Source organism: Procambarus clarkii, chromosome 22 (assembly GCF_040958095.1).
Source record: "Procambarus clarkii isolate CNS0578487 chromosome 22, FALCON_Pclarkii_2.0, whole genome shotgun sequence".
Classification (NCBI taxonomy): domain Eukaryota; kingdom Metazoa; phylum Arthropoda; class Malacostraca; order Decapoda; family Cambaridae; genus Procambarus; species Procambarus clarkii.
In genome coordinates this window covers 19,954,243-19,977,021 of record NC_091171.1, presented here as the reverse complement: position 1 = coordinate 19,977,021, position 22,779 = coordinate 19,954,243, and the positions used below count along the sequence as shown (strand labels likewise).

General features: G+C 45.6%; 1 protein-coding gene across 1 annotated transcript in view; it reads left to right on the top strand.

Moving 5' to 3' along the window:
* LOC123758835 (microfibril-associated glycoprotein 4) overlaps positions 1 to 22,779 on the top strand; it is a 68,215-nt gene that overhangs the window by 17,150 nt on the left and 28,286 nt on the right. The window lies entirely within an intron of this gene.

Below are 22,779 nucleotides of genomic sequence, written 5' to 3'. Positions count from 1 at the left end.
GACACAATGGACGCTGATTGACACAATGGACGCTGACTGACACAGTGGACCCTGACTGATACAGTGGACGCTGACTGACACAGTGGACGCTGATTGACACAATGGACGCTGATTGACACAATGGACGCTGACTGACACAATGGACGCTGATTGATACAGTGAACACTGATTGACATAGTGGACGCTGATTGACACAAAGAACGCTGACTGATACAGTGGACGCTGACTGACACAGTGGACGCTGATTGACACAATGGACGCTGATTGACACAATGGACGCTGACTGACACAATGGACACTGATTGATACAGTGAACACTGATTGACATAGTGGACGCTGATTGACACAAAGAACGCTGACTGATACAGTGGACGCTGACTGACACAATGGACGCTGATTGATACAGTGAACACTGATTGACACAGTGGACGCTGATTGACACAGTGGACGCTGATTGACACAGTGGACGCTGATTGACACAAAGAACGCTGACTGACACAGTGAACACTAAATGACACAGTGGACGCTGACTGACACAGTGGACGCTGACTGATACAGTAGACGCTGATTGACACAGTGCACGCTGACTGACACAGTGAACACTAAATGACACAGTGGACGCTGACTGACACAGTGAACACTAAATGACACAGTGGACGCTGACTGACACAGTGAACACTAAATGACACAGTGGACGCTGACTGACACAGTGAACACTAAATGACACAATGGACGCTGACTGACACAGTGGACGCTGACTGATGCAGTGGACGCTGACTGACACAATGGACACACACTGACAGAGTGGACGTTGATTGACACAGTGGACGCTTATTGACGCAATGGACGCACACTGACAGAGTGGACGCTGATTGACACAATGGACGCTGACTGACACAGTGGACGCTGATTGACACAGTGGACGCAGATTGACACAATGGACGCTGACTGACACAGTGAACGCTGACTGACACAGTGGACGCTGATTGACACAGTGGACGCTGATTGACACAATGGACGCTGACTGACACAATGGACGCTGATTGATACAGTGAACACTGATTGACATAGTGGACGCTGATTGACACAAAGAACGCTGACAGATACAGTGGACGCTGACTGACACAGTGGACGCTGATTGACACAATGGACGCTGATTGACACAATGGACGCTGACTGACACAATGGACGCTGATTGATACAGTGAACACTGATTGACATAGTGGACGCTGATTGACACAAAGAACGCTGACTGATACAGTGGACGCTGACTGACACAATGGACGCTGATTGATACAGTGAACACTGATTGACACAGTGGACGCTGATTGACACAGTGGACGCTGATTGACACAGTGGACGCTGATTGACACAAAGAACGCTGACTGACACAGTGAACACTAAATGACACAGTGGACGCTGACTGACACAGTGGACGCTGACTGATACAGTGGACGCTGATTGACACATTGCACGCTGACTGACACAGTGAACACTAAATGACACAGTGGACGCTGACTGACACAGTGAACACTAAATGACACAGTGGACGCTGACTGACACAGTGAACACTAAATGACACAGTGGACGCTGACTGACACAGTGAACACTAAATGACACAATGGATGCTGACTGACACAGTGGACGCTGACTGATACAGTGGACGCTGATTGACACAGTGCACGCTGACTGACACAGTAGACGCTGATTGACACAGTGGACGCTGATTGACACAGTGGACGCTTATTGACGCAATGGACGCACACTGACAGAGTGGACGCTGATTGACACAGTGGACGCTGACTGACACAGTGGACGCTGATTGACACAATGGACGCTGACTGACACAGTGAACGCTGACTGACACAGTGGACGCTGATTGACACAGTGGACGCTGATTGACACAGTGAACGCTGACTGACACAGTGGACGCTGATTGACACAATGGACGCTGACTGACACAGTGAACGCTGACTGACACAGTGGATGCTGAACAACAGAATGGACGCTGTCTGACAAAATAGACGCTGACTGACACAGTGGACGCTGACTGACACAGTGGACGCTGATTGACACAATGGACGCTGACTGACACAGAGGACGCTGACTGAAGCAATGGACGCTGACTGACACAGTGGGCGCTGACTGACACAATGGACGCTGACTGACACAATGGACGCTGACTGACACAGTGGACGCTGACTGACACAGTGGACGCTGGTTGACACAATGGACGCTGACTGACACAGTGGACGCTGACTGACACAATGGACGCAGATTGACACAGTGGACGCTGACTGACACAGTGGACGCTGACTGACACAGTGGACGCAGATTGACACAGTGGACGCTGACTGACACAATGGACACTGACAGAGAGGACTCAGATTGACATAGTGGACGCTGACTGACAAAGAGGACTCAGATTTACACAGTGGGCGCAGATTGACACAGTGGACGCTGAGTGACATAGTGGACGTTGATTGACACAGTGGACGCTGACTGACACAATGGACACTGACAGAGAGGACTCAGATTGACATAGTGGACGCTGACTGACACAGTGGACGCTGACTGACACAGTGGACGCTGACTGACACAGTGGACGCTGACTGACACAATGGGCGCTGAATGACACATTGGACGCTGACTGACACACTGGAAGCTGACTGACACAGTGGACGCTGATTGACACAATGGACGCTGACTGACACAATGGACGCTGACTGACACAATAGACGCTAACTGACACAGTGGACGCTGACTGACACAATAGACGCTGACTGACACAGTGGACGTTGACTGACACAGTGGACGCTGACTGACACAATGGACGCTGACTGACACAATGGACGCTGACTGATACAGTGGACGCTGACTGACATAGTGGACGCTGATTGACACAATGGACGCTGACTGACACAGTGGACGCTGACGGACACAATGGACGTAAATTGACACAGTGGACGCTGACTGACACAGTGGACGCTGATTGACACAGTGGACGCTGACTGACACAATGGACACTGACAAAGAGGACTCAGATTGACACAGACGACGCTGACTGACAGAGTGGACGCTGACTGACAGTGGACGCTGACTGACACAATAGACGCTGATTGACACAGTGGACGCTGACTGACACAGTGGACGCAGACTGACAAAATGGACGCTGACTGACACAATGGACGCTGACTGAGACATTGGACGCTAGCTGAGACAGTGGACGCAGACTGACACAGTGGACGCTGACTGACACAATGGACGTTGACTGACACAATGGACGCAGACTGACACAATGGACGCTGACTGACACAGTGGACGCTGACTGACAAAGTGGGCGCTGACTGACACAGTGGACGCTGACTGACACAATGGACGCTGACTGACACAGTGAATGCTGACTGACACAGTGGACGCTGATTGACACAATGGACGCTGACTGACACAGTGGACGCTGATTGACACAGTGGACGCTGATTGACACAGTGGACGCAGACTGACACAGTGGACGCAGATTGACACAGTGGACGCTGACTGACACAGTGGACGCTGACTGACACAGTGGACGCATATTGACACAGTGGGCGCTGACTGACACACTGGACGCTACTGACACAGTGGACGCTGATTGACACAATTAACGCTGAATGACACAGTGGACGCATATTGACATAGTGGACGCTGACTGACACAGTGGACGCTGAGTGACACAGTGGACGCTGACTGGCAAAATGGACGCTGACTGAGACAATGGACGCAGAATGACACGATGGATACTGACTGAGACAATGGACGCAGACTGACACAGTGGACGCTGATAGACACAGTGGACGCTGACACAGTGGACGCTGACACAGTGGACGCTGACTGACACATTTCACGCTGATTGACACAGTGGACGCTGACTAACACAGTGGACGCAGAATGACACAGTGGACGCTGACTGACACAGTGGACGCAGAATGACACAGTGGACGCTGACTGGCACAGTGGAAGATGACTGACACAGTGGATGCTGACTGACACAGTGGACGCTGACTGACTCAGTGGACGTTTACTGACACAGTGGAAGATGACTGACACAGTGGACGCTGACTGACACAGTGGACGCTGACCGACACAGTGGACGCTGACTGACACAGTGGACGCTGACTGATACAGTGGACGCTGACTGACATAGTGGACGCTGATTGACGCAATGGACGCAGATTGACATATTGGATGCTGACTGACACAATTGAAGATGACTGACACAGTGGACGCTGACTGACACAGTGGACGCTGATTGACACAGTGGACGCTGACTGACACAGTGGACGCTGACTGACATAGTGGAAGCTGGTTGACGCAATGGACGCTGATTGACACAGTTGACGCTAAATGACACAGTGGACGCTGACTGACACAGTGGACGCTGACTGACACAGTGGACGCTGACTGACACAATGCACGCTGATTGACACAGTGGACGCACATTGACACAGTGGACGCTGACTGACACAGTGGACGCAGTTTGACACAGTGGACGCTGACTGACACAGTGGACGCTGATTGGCACAGTGGACGCAGATTGACACAGTGGACGCTGACTGCCACAGTGGACGCTGGCTGACACAATTCACGCTGATTGACACAGTGGACGCAGATTGACACAGTGGACGCTGACTGACACAATGGACGCAGATTGACACAGTGGACGCTGACTGACGCAATGCACGTTGATTGACACAGTGGACGCAGATTGACACAGTGGACGCTGATTGACACAGTAGACCCAAATTAACTCAGTGGACGCTGACTGACACAATGCACGCTGATTGACACAGTGGACGCAGATTGACTCAGTGGACGCTGACTGACACAGTGGACGCAGATTGACACAGTGGACGCTGACTGACACAGTGGACGTAGATTGACACAGTGGACGCAGATTGACACAGTGGACGCTGACTGACACAGTGGACGCTTACTGACACAGTGGACGCTGACTGACACAGTGAACGCAGATTGACACAGTGGACGCAGACTGACACAGTGGACGCTTACTGACACAGTGGACGCTTACTGACACAGTGGACGCTGACTGACACAATGCACGCTGATTGACACAGTGGACGCAGGTTGACACAGTGGACGCTTACTGACACAGTGGACGCTTACTGACACAGTGGACGCTGACTGACACAATGCACGCTGATTGACACAATGGACTCAGATTTACATAGTGGACGCTGACTGACACAGTGGACGCAGATTGACACAGTGGACGCTGACATAGTGGAAGATGACTGACACAGTAGATGCTGATTGACACCGTAGACGCTGATTGACACAGTGGACGCTGACTGACACAGTGGACGCAGATTGACACAGTGGACGCAGATTGACACAGTTGACGCTGACTGACGCAATGCACGCTGATTGACACAGTGGACGCAGATTGACACAGTGGACGCTGACTGACACAGTGGACGAAGATTGACACAGTGGACGCTGACTGACACAGTGGAAGATGACTGACACAGTAGACGCAGATTAACTCAGTGGACGCTGACTGACACAGTGGACGCAGATTGAAACAGTGGACGCCGACTGACACAGTGGACGCAGATTTACACAGTGGAAGTTGACTGACACAGTAGACGCAGACCGACACAGTGGACGCTGACTGACACAGTGAACGCAGATTGACACAGTGGACGCAGATTGACACAGTGGACGCTGACTGACACAGTGGACGCTTACTGACACAGTGGACGCTGACTGACACAGTGGACGCAGATTGACACAGTGGACGCTGACTGACACAGTGGACGCTTACTGACACAGTGGACGCTTACTGACACAGTGGACGCTGACTGACACAGTGGACGCAGATTGACACAGTGGACCCCGACTGACACAGTGGACACTGACATTTACTACTGGCTGGTTCATGAACCATTTGCTGAAAATATGACCACTGGCTAACGCATAGATCACTCGCTGATACATTGACCACTGGCTGACACACTGACCACTGCCTAATACATTGACTACTGGCTGATATATTGACCACTGGCTGACACACTGACCACTGCCTAATATATTGACTACTGGCTGATACATTGACCACTGGCTGATACATTGACAACAGACTGATATATTGACCACTGGCTGACACACTGACCACTGCCTAATACATTGACCACTGGCTGATTCATTGACCACTGGCTGATTCATTAACTACTGGTTGATACATCGACCACTGTCTGATTCATTGACCACTGACTGATACAATGACAACTGATTGATACATTTACCACGGGCTGATACATTGACTTCTTGTATACATTGACCACTGGCTGATTCAATGACCACTGGCTGACACATTGACCACTGGTTGATACATTGACCACTGGGTGACACATTAATCACTGGCTGATACAATGACCACTGGCTGATACATTGATTACTGGCTGATACATTGACCACTGCCTGATACATTGACTACTGGCTGATACATTGACCACTTAATGATGCATTGATCACTTGATGATACATTGACTACTAGGTGATATATTGACCACTGGCTAACACATTGACCACTGGCTGATATATAGACTACAGACTGATACACTGACCACCGGCTGATACATTGACCACTGACTTAAACAATGACCACTGGTTGACACATTGACCACTGGCCGAAACAATGACCACTGGGTGATACATTGACCACTGGCTGATACGTTGACCACTGATTAATGCTCTGATCACTGGATGAAACATTGACCACTGGCTGAAACAATAACCAGTGGCTGAAACTAAGACCACTGGCTGATACTTTCACAACAGGTTGAAACACTGACCATTCGCTGATTCATTTACCACTTGCTGACACATTGTCCACTGGCTGAAACAATGACTACTGGCTGAAACATTGATCACTCGCTGATTCATTGACCACTGATTGACACATTGACCACTGGCTGATACATTGACCACTGGCTGATAAACTGACCACTGACTGATACATTGACCACTGGCTGATAAATTGACCATTTGCTGGCACATTGACCACTTGCTGAAACAATGACCATTAACTGATACCTTGACCACTGGCTGATACATTGACCACTGGCTGTTACATTGACCACTTGCTGACACATTGACCACTGGCTGATTCAATGACCACTGACAGAAACATTGACCACTGGCTGACACATCGACCACTGGCTGACACATTGACCACTGGCTGACACATTGACCACTGGGTGACACATTAACCTCTGGCGGACCCATTGGCCATTGGCTGATTCAATGACAACTGACTGATACATTGTTCACTGGCTAAAACAATAACCATTGGATGATACATTGACCACTGGCTGACACATTGACCACTGGCTGACACATTGACCAGTGGCTGACACATTAACCCCTGGCTGACACATTGACCACTGGCTGATTCAATGACCACTGGCTGATACATTGACCACTGGCTGATACAATGCCAACTGGCTGATACACTGATCACTGGCTGAAACATTGTGCATTGCCTGAAATAATGACCACTGGTTGGTACATTAACTACTGGCTGATACATTGACCCCCTTTGCTGAAACATTGACCACTGACTGAAACAATGACCACTGGCTGACACATTGACCACAGGGTGAAACAATAACCACTGTCTGGTACATTGACCACTGGCTGATAAGTTGACCACTGACTAATTCTCAGATCACAATTACTCGTGCCTGAAACATTGACCACTGGCTGACACATTAACCCCTGGCTGACATTTTGACCACTGGTTGATTCAATGACCACTGGCTGATACAATGCCAACTGGCTGATACACTGATCACTGGCTGAAATATTGTGCCTGTCTGAAAATATGACCACTGGTTGATACATTGACTACTGGCTGATACATTGACCATTGGTTGACACATTGACCACTACCTGATACATTCAACACTGGCTGATACATTGACCACTGACTGATACATCGACTACTGGCTGATACATTGATAACTGGCTGACACATTACCCACTGGATTATATATTGACCCCTGTTTGATACATGGAGTGCTGACTAATTCACTGATCACTGGCTGACACATTGACCACTGGCTGATACATTAACCACTGGCTGATAAATTGACCACTTGCTGACACATTGACCACTGGCTGATACATTGACCTCTGGCTGATACATTGACCACTGACTGATACATTGACCACTTGCTGACACATTGACCACTGGCTGATTCAATGACCACTGACTGATTCATTAACCACTGGCTGAAACATTGACCACTGGCTGAAACAATGAACACTAGCTGACATATTGACCACTGGCTGATACATTGACAACTGGCTGACACATTGACCACTTGCTGATACATTGACCACTGGCTGATACATTGACCCCCTTGCTGAAACAATGTCCACTGACTGAAACAATGACCACTGGCTGACACATTGACCACTGGCTGAAACAATAACCACTGGCTTATACATTGACCACTGGCTGATACCTTGACCACTGACTAATTCTCTGATCACTGGCTGAAACATTGACAACTGGCTGAAACAATGACCAGTGGCTGAAACAGTGACCACTGGCTGACACATTTACCACTAGCTGACACATTAACCACTGGCTGACACATTGACCACTGGCTGATTCAATGACCACTTGCTGATACATTGACCACTGGCTGATACATTGACCACTGGCTGATACATTGACCACTGGATGATTCAATGACCACTATCTGATACATTAACCACTTGCTGACACAGTGACCACTTGCTGATACAATGACTACTGACTGATACATTGACCATTGGTTGACACACTGACCACTGCCTGATACATTGACCACTGGCTGACACTTTGACCACTGACTGATACATTGACTACTGGCTGATACATTGACAACTGGCTGACACATTGACCACTGTCTGATATATTGAGTTCTGGCTGATACATTGACCACTGGCTGATACATATGCCACTGGTTGATTCAATGACCACTGTGTGTTACATTGATCACTGGCTGATACATTGAGCACTGGCTGAGACATTGACCATATGACTAATGCACTAACCATTTAGTAGTTCACTGATCACTGGCTGAAACAATGACCACTGGCTGATACATTGACCACTTGCTGACACATTGACCACTGGCTGATTCAATAACCACTGAATGATAAATTACCACTGACTAATACATTGACCACTTGCTGACACTTTGACTACTGGCTGATTCATTGACCACTGACTGATACATTAACCACTGTCTGATACATTGACTTCTTGCTGATACATTGACCACTGGCTGATTCAATTTCCACTGGCTGACACATTGACGACTGGCTGATACATTGACCACTGGCTGACACATTGACCACTTGCTGATACATTGACCACTGGCTGATATATTGACCCCCTTGCTGAAACATTCACCACTGACTGAAACAATTACCACTGGCTGACACATTGACCACTGGCTGAAACAATAACCACTGGCTGATACATTGACCACTGGCTGATACGTTGACCACTGACTAATTCTCTGATCACTGGCTGAAACATTGACAACTGGCTGAAACAATGACCAGTGGCTGAAACAATGACCACTGGCTGATACATTGACCACTGGCTGACACATTGACCACTAGCTGACACATTAACCACTGGCTGACACATTGACCACTGGCTGATTCAATGACCACTGGCTGATACATTGACCACTGGCTGATACATTGACCACTGGATGATTCAATGACCACTACCTGATACATTAACCACTTGCTGACACATTGACCTCTGGCTGATACAGTGACTACTGACTGATACAATGCCAACTGGCTGATACACTGATCACTGGCTGAAACATTGTGCACTGTCTGAAATAATGACCACTTGTTGATTCATTGACTACTGGCTGATACATTGACTACTGGCTGATACATTGACCATTGGTTGACTCATTGACCACTGCCTGATACATTGACCACTGGCTGACACTTTGACTACTGACTGATACATTGACTACTGGCTGATACATTGACAACTGGCTGATACATTGATCACTGGCTGACACATTGACCACTAATTGATATATTGAGTTCTGGCTGATACATTGACCACTGGCTGATACATATGCCACTGGTTTATTCAATGACCACTGGGTGATACATTGAGCACTGGCTGAGACATTGACCATATGACTAATGCGCTGACCATTTAGTAGTTATCTGATCACTGACTGAAACAATGACCACTGTCTGATACATTGACTTCTTGTTGATACATTGACCACTGGCTGTTTCAATGACCACTGGCTGACACATTGACGACTGGCTGATACATTGACCACTGGCTGACACATTGACCCCCTTGCTGAAACATTCACTACTGACTGAAACAATGACCATTGGCTGACACATTGACCACTTGCTGAAACAATAACCACTGGCTGATACATTGACCACTGGCTGATACGTTGACCACTCACTAATTCTCTGATCACTGGCTGAAACATTGACAACTGGATGAAACAATGACCAGTGGCTGAAACAATGACCACTGGCTGACACATTGACCACTGGCTGACACATTAACCACTGGCTGACACATTGACCACTGGCTGATTCAATGACCACTGGCTGATACATTGACCACTGACTGATACATTGACCACTGGCTGACACATCGACCACTGGCTGATACAGTGACTACTGACTGATATAATGCCAACTGGCTGATACACTTATCACTGGCTGAAACATTGCGCACTGTCTGAAATAATGACCACTTGTTGATTCATTGACTACTGGCTGATACATTGACTTCTGGCTGATACATTGACCATTGGTTGACACACTGACCACTGCCAGATACATTGACCACTGATACATTGGCTGATACATTGACCATTGGTTGACACACTGACCACTGCCAGATACATTGACCACTGGCTGACACTTTGACCACTGACTGATACATTGACACCTGGATGATACATTGACAACTGGCTTATACATTGATCACTGGCTGACACATTGACCACTGCTTGATATATTGAGTTTTGGCTGATACATTGACCACTGGCTGATTCAATGACCACTACCTGATACATTAACCACTGGCTAACACATTGACCACTGGCTGATACATTGACAACTGCCTGATATACTGAGTACTGGCTGATACATTCACTACTGGAAGTTACATTGACTACTGACTGATACAATGACCACTGGTTGACACATTGACCACTGCCTGATACACTGACCACTGGCTGACACATTGATCACTGACTGATTCACTGACTACTGGTTGATACATTGACAACTGGCTGATACATTGATCCCTGGCTGACACATTGACCACTGCCTGATATATTGAGTACTGGCTGATACATTGATCACTGGCTGATACATTGACCACTGGCTGATACATATGCCACTGGTTGATTCAATGACCACTGGGTGATACATTGATCATTGGCTGATACATTGAGCACTGGCTCAGACATTGACCATATGACTAATGCACTGACCATTTAGTAGTTCACTGATCACTGGCTGAAACAATGACCACTGGCTGATACATTGACCACTGGCTGATTCAATGACAACTACCTGATACATTAACCACTTGCTTACACATTGACCACTGGCTGATACATTGACAACTGCCTGATATACTGAGTACTGGCTGATACATTCACTACTGGAAGTTACATTGACTACTGACTGATACAATGACCACTGGTTGACACATTGACCACTGCCTGATACACTGACCACTGGCTGACACATTGATCACTGACTGATTCATTGACTACTGGTTGATACATTGACAACTGGCTGATACATTGATCATTGGCTGACACATTGACCACTGCTTGATATATTGAGTACTGGCTGATACATTGATCACTGGCTGATACATTGACCACTGGCTGATACATATGCCACTGGTTGATTCAATGACCACTGGGTGATACATTGATCACTGGCTGATACATTGAGCACTGGCTGAGACATTGACCATATGACTTATGCACTGAACATTTAGTAGTTCACTCATCACTGGCTGAAACAATGACCACTGGCTGATACATTGACCACTGGCTGATTCAATAACCACTGACTGATACATTACCACTGACTGATACGTTGAGCACTTGCTGACACAATGACCACTGGCTGATTCATTGACCACTGACTGATACATTAACCACTGCCTGATATATTGACAACTGGCGGATACATTGACCACTGGCTGACACATTGACCACTGGCTGATACATTGACCACTGGCTGATACATTGACCCCCTTGCTGAAACATTCACCACTGACTGAAACAATGACCACTGGCTGACACATTGACCACTGGCTGAAACAATAACCACTGGCTGATACATTGACCACTGGCTGATACGTTGACCACTGAATAATTCTCTGATCACTGGCTGAAACATTGACAACTAGCTGAAACAATGACCAGTGGCTGAAACAATGACCACTGGCTGACACATTGACCACTGGCTGACACATTGACCACTAGCTGACACATTAACCACTGGCTGACACATTGACCACTGGCTGATGCATTGACCACTGGCTGATACATTGACCACTGGCTGATACATTGACCACTGGATGATTCAATGACCACTACCTGATACATTAACCATTTGCTGACACATTGACCACTGGCTGATACATTGACTACTGGCTGATACATTACCATTGGTTGACACACTGACCACTGCCTGATACATTGACTATTGGCTGACACTTTGACCACTGACTGATACATTGACTACTGGCTGATACATTCACATCTTGCTGATACATTGATCACTGGCTGACACATTGACCAATGCTTGATATATTGAGTACTGGCTGATACATTGACTACTGGCTGATACATTGACCACTGGCTGATTGAATGACCACTACCTGGTACATTAACCACTTGCTGACACATTGACCACTGGCTGATACATTGACAACTGCCTGATATATTGAGTACTGGCTGATACATTGACTACTGGCAGTTACATTGACGACTGACTGATACAATGACCACTGGTTGACACATTGACCACTGCCTGATACATTGACCACTAGCTGACACATTGATCACTGACTGATACATTGACTACTGGTTGATACATTTAAATTATGGCTGATACATTGATCACTGGCTGACACATTGACCACTGCCTGCAGTATTGAGTACTGGCTGATACATTGATCACAGGCTGATACATTGACCACTGGCTGATACATATGCCACTGGTTGATTCAATGACCTGTGGGTGATACATTGATCACTGGCTGATACATTGAACACTGGCTGAGACATTGACCATATGACTAATGCACTGACCACTTACTAATTTACTGATCACTGGCTGAAACAATGACCACTGGCTGATACATTGAACACTTCCTGACACATTGACCACTGGCTGATTCAATAACCACTGACTGATACATTACAACTGACTGATACATTGACTTCTTGCTGATACATTGACCACTGACTGATTCAATGACCACAGACTGATACATTGACCACTGGCTGATACACACTGACACTGGCTGAAACACTGACTACTAGCTGAAACATTGACCACTGACTGAAACAATATCCAGTGGCTGAAACAATGACCACTGGCTGATACATTGACCACCGGTTGAAACACTGATTACTGGCTGATACATTGACCAATTCCTGATATATTGACCACTGGCTGACATTGACCACTTGATGATACATTGACTACTGGCTGATATATTGACTACTGACTGATACACTGACCACCGGCTGATACATTGTCCACTAACTGAAACAATGACCACTGGCTGACATATTAACCACTGGCTTAAACAATGACCACTGGCCGATACATTGACCACTGGCTGATACGTTGACCACTGACTAATGCTCTGATCACTGGCTGAAACAATGACCACTGGGTGATACATTGACTACTGGTTCAAACACTGACCACTCGCTGATTCATTGAAAACTGGCTGACACATTGACCACTGGCTGATATATTGATCACTGGTTGATACATTGAGCATTGACTAATTCACTGATCACTGGGTGACAAATTGACAACTGGCTGAAACAATGACCACTGGCTGAAACAATTACCCCTGGCTGATATTTTGACCACTGGCTGATACATTGACCACTAGCAGTAACACTGACCTCTCGCTGATTCATTGACCACTGACTGACACATTGACCTCTGGCTGATTCAATGACCACTCTCTGATACATTGGCCTCTGGCTGACATATTGACCACTGGCAAATACATTGACCACTTGCTGACACAGTGACCACTGGCTGACACATTGACCATTGTCTGATACATTGACCACTGGCTGACACATTGACCACTAGCTGACACATTGACTACTGGCTGATTCCATGACCACTAACTGATACATTGATCATTGGCTGAAACATTGACCACTCGCTGAAATAATGACCACTGGCTGACACGTTGACCACTGGCTGACACATTGACCACTGGCGGACACATTGACCACTGGCTGAAACAATAACCACTGGCTGATACATTGACCACTGGCTGATACGTTGACCACTGAATAATTCTCTGATCACTGGCTGAAACATTGACAACTGGCTGAAACAATGACCAGTGGCTGAAACAATGACCACTGGCTGACACATTGACCACTGGCTGACACATTGATCACTAGCTGACACATTAACCACTGGCTGACACATTGACCACTGGCTGATGCATTGACCACTGGCTGATACATTGACCACTGGCTGATACATTGACCACTGGATGATTCAATGACCACTACCTGATACATTAACCACTTGCTGACACATTGACCACTGGCTGATACATTGACAACTGCCTGATATATTGAGTACTGGCTGATACATTGACCACTGCCTGATACATTGACTATTGGCTGACACTTTGACCACTGACTGATACATTGACTACTGGCTGATACATTGATCACTGGCTGACACATTGATCACTGCCTGATATATTGAGTACTGGCTGATACATTGACCACTGGCTGATACATTGACCACTGGCTGATTGAATGACCACTTCCTGGTACATTAACCACTTGCTGACACATTGACCACTGGCTGATACATTGACAACTGCCTGATATATTGAGTACTGGCTGATACATTGACTACTGGCAGTTACATTGACGACTGACTGATACAATGACCACTGGTTGACACATTGACCATTGCCTGATACATTGACCACTGGCTGACACATTGATCACTGACTGATACATTGACTACTGGTTGATACATTTAAATTCTGGCTGATACATTGATCACTGGCTGACACATTGATCACTGCCTGCAATATTGAGTACTGGCTGATACATTGATCACTGGCTGATACATTGATCACTGGCTGATACATTGACCACTGGCTGATACATATGCCACTGGTTGATTCAATGACCTCTGGGTGATACACTGATCACTGGCTGATACATTGAACACTGGCTGAGACATTGACCATATGATTAATGCACTGACCACTTACTAATTCACTGATCACTGGCTGAAACTATGACCACTGGCTGATACATTGAACACTTCCTGACACATTGACCACTGGCTGATTCAATAACCACTGACTGATACATTACCACTGACTGATACATTGACTTCTTGCTGATACATTGACCACTTGCTGATTCAATGACCACTGACTGATACATTGACCACTGGCTGATACACACTAACACTGGCTGAAACACTGACTACTAGCTGAAACATTGACCACTGACTGAAACAATATTCAGTGGCTGAAACAATGACCTCTGGCTGATACATTGACCACCGGTTGAAACACTAATTACTGGCTGATACATTGACTACTGGCTGATAAATTGACCAATTCCTGATATATCGACCACTGGCTGACATTGACCACTTGATGATACATTTACTACTGGCTGATATATTGACCACTGGCTGACACATTGACCACTGGCTGATACATTGACAACTGACTGATCCACTGACTGAAACAATGACCACTGACTGACATATTAACCACTGGCTGAAACAATGACCACTGGCCGATACATTGACCACTGGCTGATACGTTGATCACTGACTAATGCTCTGATCACTGGCCGAAACAATGACCACTGAGTGATACATTGACCACTGGTTCAAACACTGACCACTCGCTGATTCATTGAAAACTGGCTGACACATTGACCACTGGCTGATACATTGATCACTGGTTGATACATTGAGCATTGACTAATTCACTGATCACTGGGTGACACATTGACCACTGGCTGAAACAATGACCACTGGCTGAAACAATGACCACTGGCTGATATTTGACCACTGTCTGATACATTGACCACTAGCTGTAACATTGACCTCTCGCTGATTCATTGACCACTGACTGACACATTGACCACTGGCTGATTCAATGACCACTGGCTGATACATTGGCCTCTGGCTAACATATTGACCACTGGCTAATACATTGACCACTGTCTGATACATTGACCACTGGCTGACACATTGACCACTAGCTGACATATTGACTACTGGCTGATTCAATGACCACTAACTGATACATTGATCATTGGCTGAAACATTGACCACTCGCTGAAATAATGACCACTGGCTGACACGTTGACCACTGGCTGACACATTGACCACTGGCGGACACATTGACCACTGGCTGATACATTGACCACTGGCTGATACATTGACCACTGGCTGACACATCGATTACTGGCTGACACATTAACCACTGGATGACACATTGACCACTGACTGATACAACAACCACTGACTGATACAACAACCACTTAATGGTACAACGAACACTGACTGCTTCTATGACCACTGACTTATACAGCAAATATTGACTGCTATATCGGCTGCTATATAGCAGTCACCACTATTGACCACTAATACTGAATAGTCACACAACGACTACTGGCTGCTAACACGATCATTAATATCGCAACCACTAATAAAACAACCACTGATGCCACAACCACACATGGCACGACCACTGTCTGATACAACGACCACTGCCTGTTACAACGACCACTGCCTGATACAACGACCACTGCCTGATACAACGACCACTGCCTGACTGAAAGACTACTGACAAATACAAGGGATTCTGGTAGAATACAATAATTACTGGTATATACAATAACTATTGGCTTATACAATGACCACTGGCTGATACAACGACCACTGTCTGATACAACGACCACTGCCTGATACAACGACCACTGTCTGATACAACGACCACTGCCTGATACAACGACCACTGCCTGACTGAAAGACTACTGACAAATACAAGGGATTCTGGTAGAATACAATAATTACTGGTATATACAATAACTATTGGCTTATACAATGACCACTGGCTGATACAACGATCACTGACTTATACAACGCCCACTGACTAACAAAGCGACCACTGACTTATTCAACGACCTCTGACTTACTCAACGACCTCTGACTAATACAATGACCACTGACTGCTATTTCGACCACTGAGACCACAACTAACACTATGACGACTTATTGATAAACCGTTCACAGTTACTACGACCACTGCTATATAAACCTCCGATATAATGAATGATATAATGTCTGATATAGCGACGGGCTATGTACCAATGACAGGTACAACGACTACTGACTGACACAACGATCATTCACTGATATAAATATCCTTGACTAATACAACAACTGATACTGACATATTGCAACCACTGATACAACGACCTTTGATACAATGATCACTGATACAACGACCTTTGATACAATGATCATTGATACAATGACCTTTGTTACAATGATCAATATTACAATGACCTTTGATACAATGATCACTAATACAACGACCTTTGACACAATGATCAATATTACAATGACCTTTGATACAATGATCACTAATACAACGACCTTTGTTACAATGACCACTGATGGATACAACAGCCACTGGTTGATACTTCGACTACAGACACAACGACCACTGACTGATACTACGACCACTGATAAATGAACACTGCGTAATACTATGACCACTGATACAAAGACCACTGCCTAATAACACGACAATCGACTGATACAGCGACCACTGACTGATACAGCGACCACTGACTGATACTATGATCACTTATACAATGACCATTGCCTGAAATAGCGACCACTGATACAACGACCACTCGTATAACGACCACTCATACAACGACAACTGACTGACCACCAACGGTCACTGACCGATAAAGTGATGATCACTGATAACTCAACCACTGATATAACGACTACTGACTTATAAACAAACCACTGACTGATGTAGTGGTCACTGAGTGAAACAACGACCATTGACTCATAAAACGACCACTGATACAAAGACCGATGATACAACGACCACTGACAGATACAATGCCTAGAGTAACTGATATAAGGACCACTGTTTGATTGAACAACCACTGACTGATACTGCGACCAGTGACTACTAACTGATACTGCGACCAGTGACCACTGACTGATACTGTGACCAGTGACCACTGACTGATACTGCGACAAGTGACTACTGACTGATACTGCGACCAGTGACCACTGACTGATACTGTGACCAGTGACCACTGACTGATACTGCGACCAGTGACTACTGACTGATACTGCGACCAGTGACCACTGACTGATACTGTGACTACTGAGTGATACCGTGAGCACTGACTGATACTGAGGCCACTTATACAACGATGACTTACTCAAAAGACGACCACTCGTTGAAAACGCGATCACTGAGCCAACGATTCCTTATCACTGACTGATACTACGGTCACTGATACAACGACCACCAACACTACGACTGCTTACTGATACCTTCGATCACTGATAAAACGACCACCTATTCAAAGGCTTTAGAACTACTGACTGATACTGCGACTATACTGATTTATGCAGGGATTACTGACTGATACTGAGACTACTGACTGATAATGTGAATACTGACTGATACTACAATTACTGACTGATACTTCAACTACTGACTGATACTGCGACTACTGACATACTGTGACTACTGACTGATACTGTGACTACTGACTGATAATGTGACTACTGACTGATACTGCGACTACTGACAGATACTGTGACTACCGACTGATACTGTGACTATACTGATTAATGCTGCGATTACTGACTGATACTGCGACTACTGACTGATACTGCGACTACTGACTGATACTGTGACTACTGACTGGTACTGCGACTATACTGATTAATGCAGTGACTACTGACTGATACTGTGACTACTGACTGATACTGCGACTACTGACTGATACTGTGACTACTGACTGATACTGTGGCTACTGACTGATACTGTGACTACTGACTGATACTGCGACAACTGACTGGTACTGCGACTATACTGATTAATGCTGCGACTACTGACTGATACTGTGACTACTGACTGATACTGTGACTACTGACTGATACTGTGACTACTGACTGATACTGTGACTACTGACTGATACTGCGACTACTGACTGATACTGTTACTACTGACTGATACTGGGACTATACTGATTTATGCTGCGACTACTGACTGATACTGTGACTGCTGACTGATACTGCGACTACTGACTGGTACTGCGGCTATACTGATTAATACTACGACTATAGACTGATACTGCGACTACTGATACTGTGACTACTGACTGATACTGCGACTACTGATTAATACTGCGACTAACGACTGATACTGTGACTACTGACTGATACTGGGACTATACTGATTTATGTTGCGACTACTGACTGATACTGTGACTACTGACTGATACTGCGACTACTGACTGATACTGTGAATACTGACTGATACTGTGACTACTGACTGGTACTGAGACTATACTGATTAATGCTGCGACTACTGACTGATACTGTGACTACTGACTGATACTGTGAATATACTGATTAATGCTGCGACTACTGACTGATACTGTGACTACTGACTGATATTGTGACTACTGACTGATACTGAGACTACTGACTGATAATGTGACTACTGACTGATACTGAAATTACTGACTGATACTGTGACTACTGACTGATACTGTGACTACTGACTGGTACTGCGACAATACTGATTAATGCTGCGACTACTGACTGATACTGCAACTACTGACTGATACTGTGACTACTGACTGATACTGAGGTTACTGACTGATACTGTGACTACTGACTGATACTGCGACTACTGACTGATACTGCGACTACTGACTGATACTGTGACTACTGAATGATACTGTGACTACCGACTGGTACTGCGACTACTGACTGATAGTGTGACTACTGATTGATACTGAGACTACCGACTGATAGTGTGACTACTGACTGATAGTGTGACTACTGATTGATAATGTGACTACTGACTGATACTGTGACTACTGACTGATACTGTGACTATACTGATTAATGCTGCGACTACTGGCTGATACTGTGACTACTGACTGATGCTGCGACTACTGACTGATACTGCAACTACTGACTGATACTGTGACTACTGACTGATTCTGCGACTACTGACAGATACTGTGACTACCGACTGATACTGTGACTACTGACTGATACTGCGACTACTGACTGATTCTGCGACTACTGACAGATACTGTGACTACCGACTGATACTGTGACTACTGACTGATACTGTGACTACTGACTGATTCTGCGACTACTGACAGATACTGTGACTACCGACTGATACTGTGACTATACTGATTAATGATGTGACTACTAACTGATACTGTGACTACTGACTGATACTGTGACTACTGACTGATACTGCGACTACTGACTGATACTGTGACTACTGACAGATACTGTGACTACTGACTGATACTGTGACAACTGACTGATACTGCGATTACTGACAGATACTGTGACTACTGACTGATACTGCAACTACTGACTGATACTGCAACTACTGACTGATACTGCAACTACTGACTGATACTGAGGTTACTGACTGATACTGTGACTACTGACTAATACTGCAACTACTGGCTGATACTGGAACTACTGACTGATACTGGGACTATACTGATTTATGCTGTGACTATTGACTGATACTGTGACTACTGACTGATACTGCGACTACTGACTGATGCTGTGAATACTGATTGATACTGTGACTATTGACTGGTACTGAGACTATACTCATTAATGCTGTGACTACTGACTGATACTGCGACTATACTGATTAATGCTGCGACTACTGACTGATACTGTGACTACTGACTGACATTGTGACTACTGACTGATACTGAGACTACTGACTGATAATGTGACTACTGACTGATATTGAAATTACTTACTGATACTGTGACTACTGACCGATACTGTGACTACTGACTGGTACTGCGACTATACTGATTAATGCTGCGGCTACTGACTGATACTGCAACTACCGACATACTGTGACTACTGACTGATAATGTGACTACTGACTGATACTGTGACTACTGACTGATACTGCGACTACTGACTGATACTGCGACTACTGACTGATACTGTGACTACTGACTGATACTGTGACTACCGACTGATAATGCGACTACTGACTGAAAGTGTGACTACTGATTGATACTGAGACTACCGACTGATACTGTGATTACTGACTGATAGTGTGACTACTGATTGATAATGTGACTACTGACTGATACTGTGACTACTGACTGATACTGTGACTATACTGATTAATGCTGCGAATACTGACTGATTCTATGACTACTGACTGATACTGCGACTACTGACTGATAATGCAACTACTGACTGATACTGTGACTACTGACTGATTCTGCGACTACTGACAGATACTGTGACTACCGACTGATACTGTGACTACTGACTGATACTGCGACTACTGACTGATATTGTGACTACTGACTGATTCTGCGACTACTGACAGATACTGCGACTACCGACTGATACTGTGACTATACTGATTAATGCTGCGACTACTAACTGATACTGTGACTACTGACTGATATTGTGACTACTGACTGATACTGCGACTACTGACTGATAATGCGAAAACTGACTGATACTGTGACTACTGACTGATACTGCGACTACTGACTGATTCTGTGACTACTGACTGATATTGAGACTACTGACTGATACTGAGGTTACTGACTGATACTGTGACTACTGACTAATACTGCGACTACTGGCTGATACTGGGACTACTGACTGATACTGTGACTACCGACTGATAATGCGACTACTGACTGAAAGTGTGACTACTGATTGATACTAAGACTACCGACTGATACTGTGATTACTGACTGATAGTGTGACTACTGATTGATAATGTTACTACTGATTGATACTGTGACTACTGACTGATACTGTGACTATACTGATTAATGCTGCGACTACTGACTGATTCTATGACTACTAACTGATACTGCGACTACTGACTGATACTGCAACTACTGACTGATACTGTGACTACTGACTGATTCTGCAACTACTGACAGATACTGTGACTACCGACTGATACTGTGACTACTGACTGATACTGCGACTACTGACTGATACTGTGACTACTGACTGATTCTGCGACTACTGACAGATACTGTGACTACCGACTGATACTGTGACTATACTGATTAATGGTGCGACTACTAACTGATACTGTGTCTACTG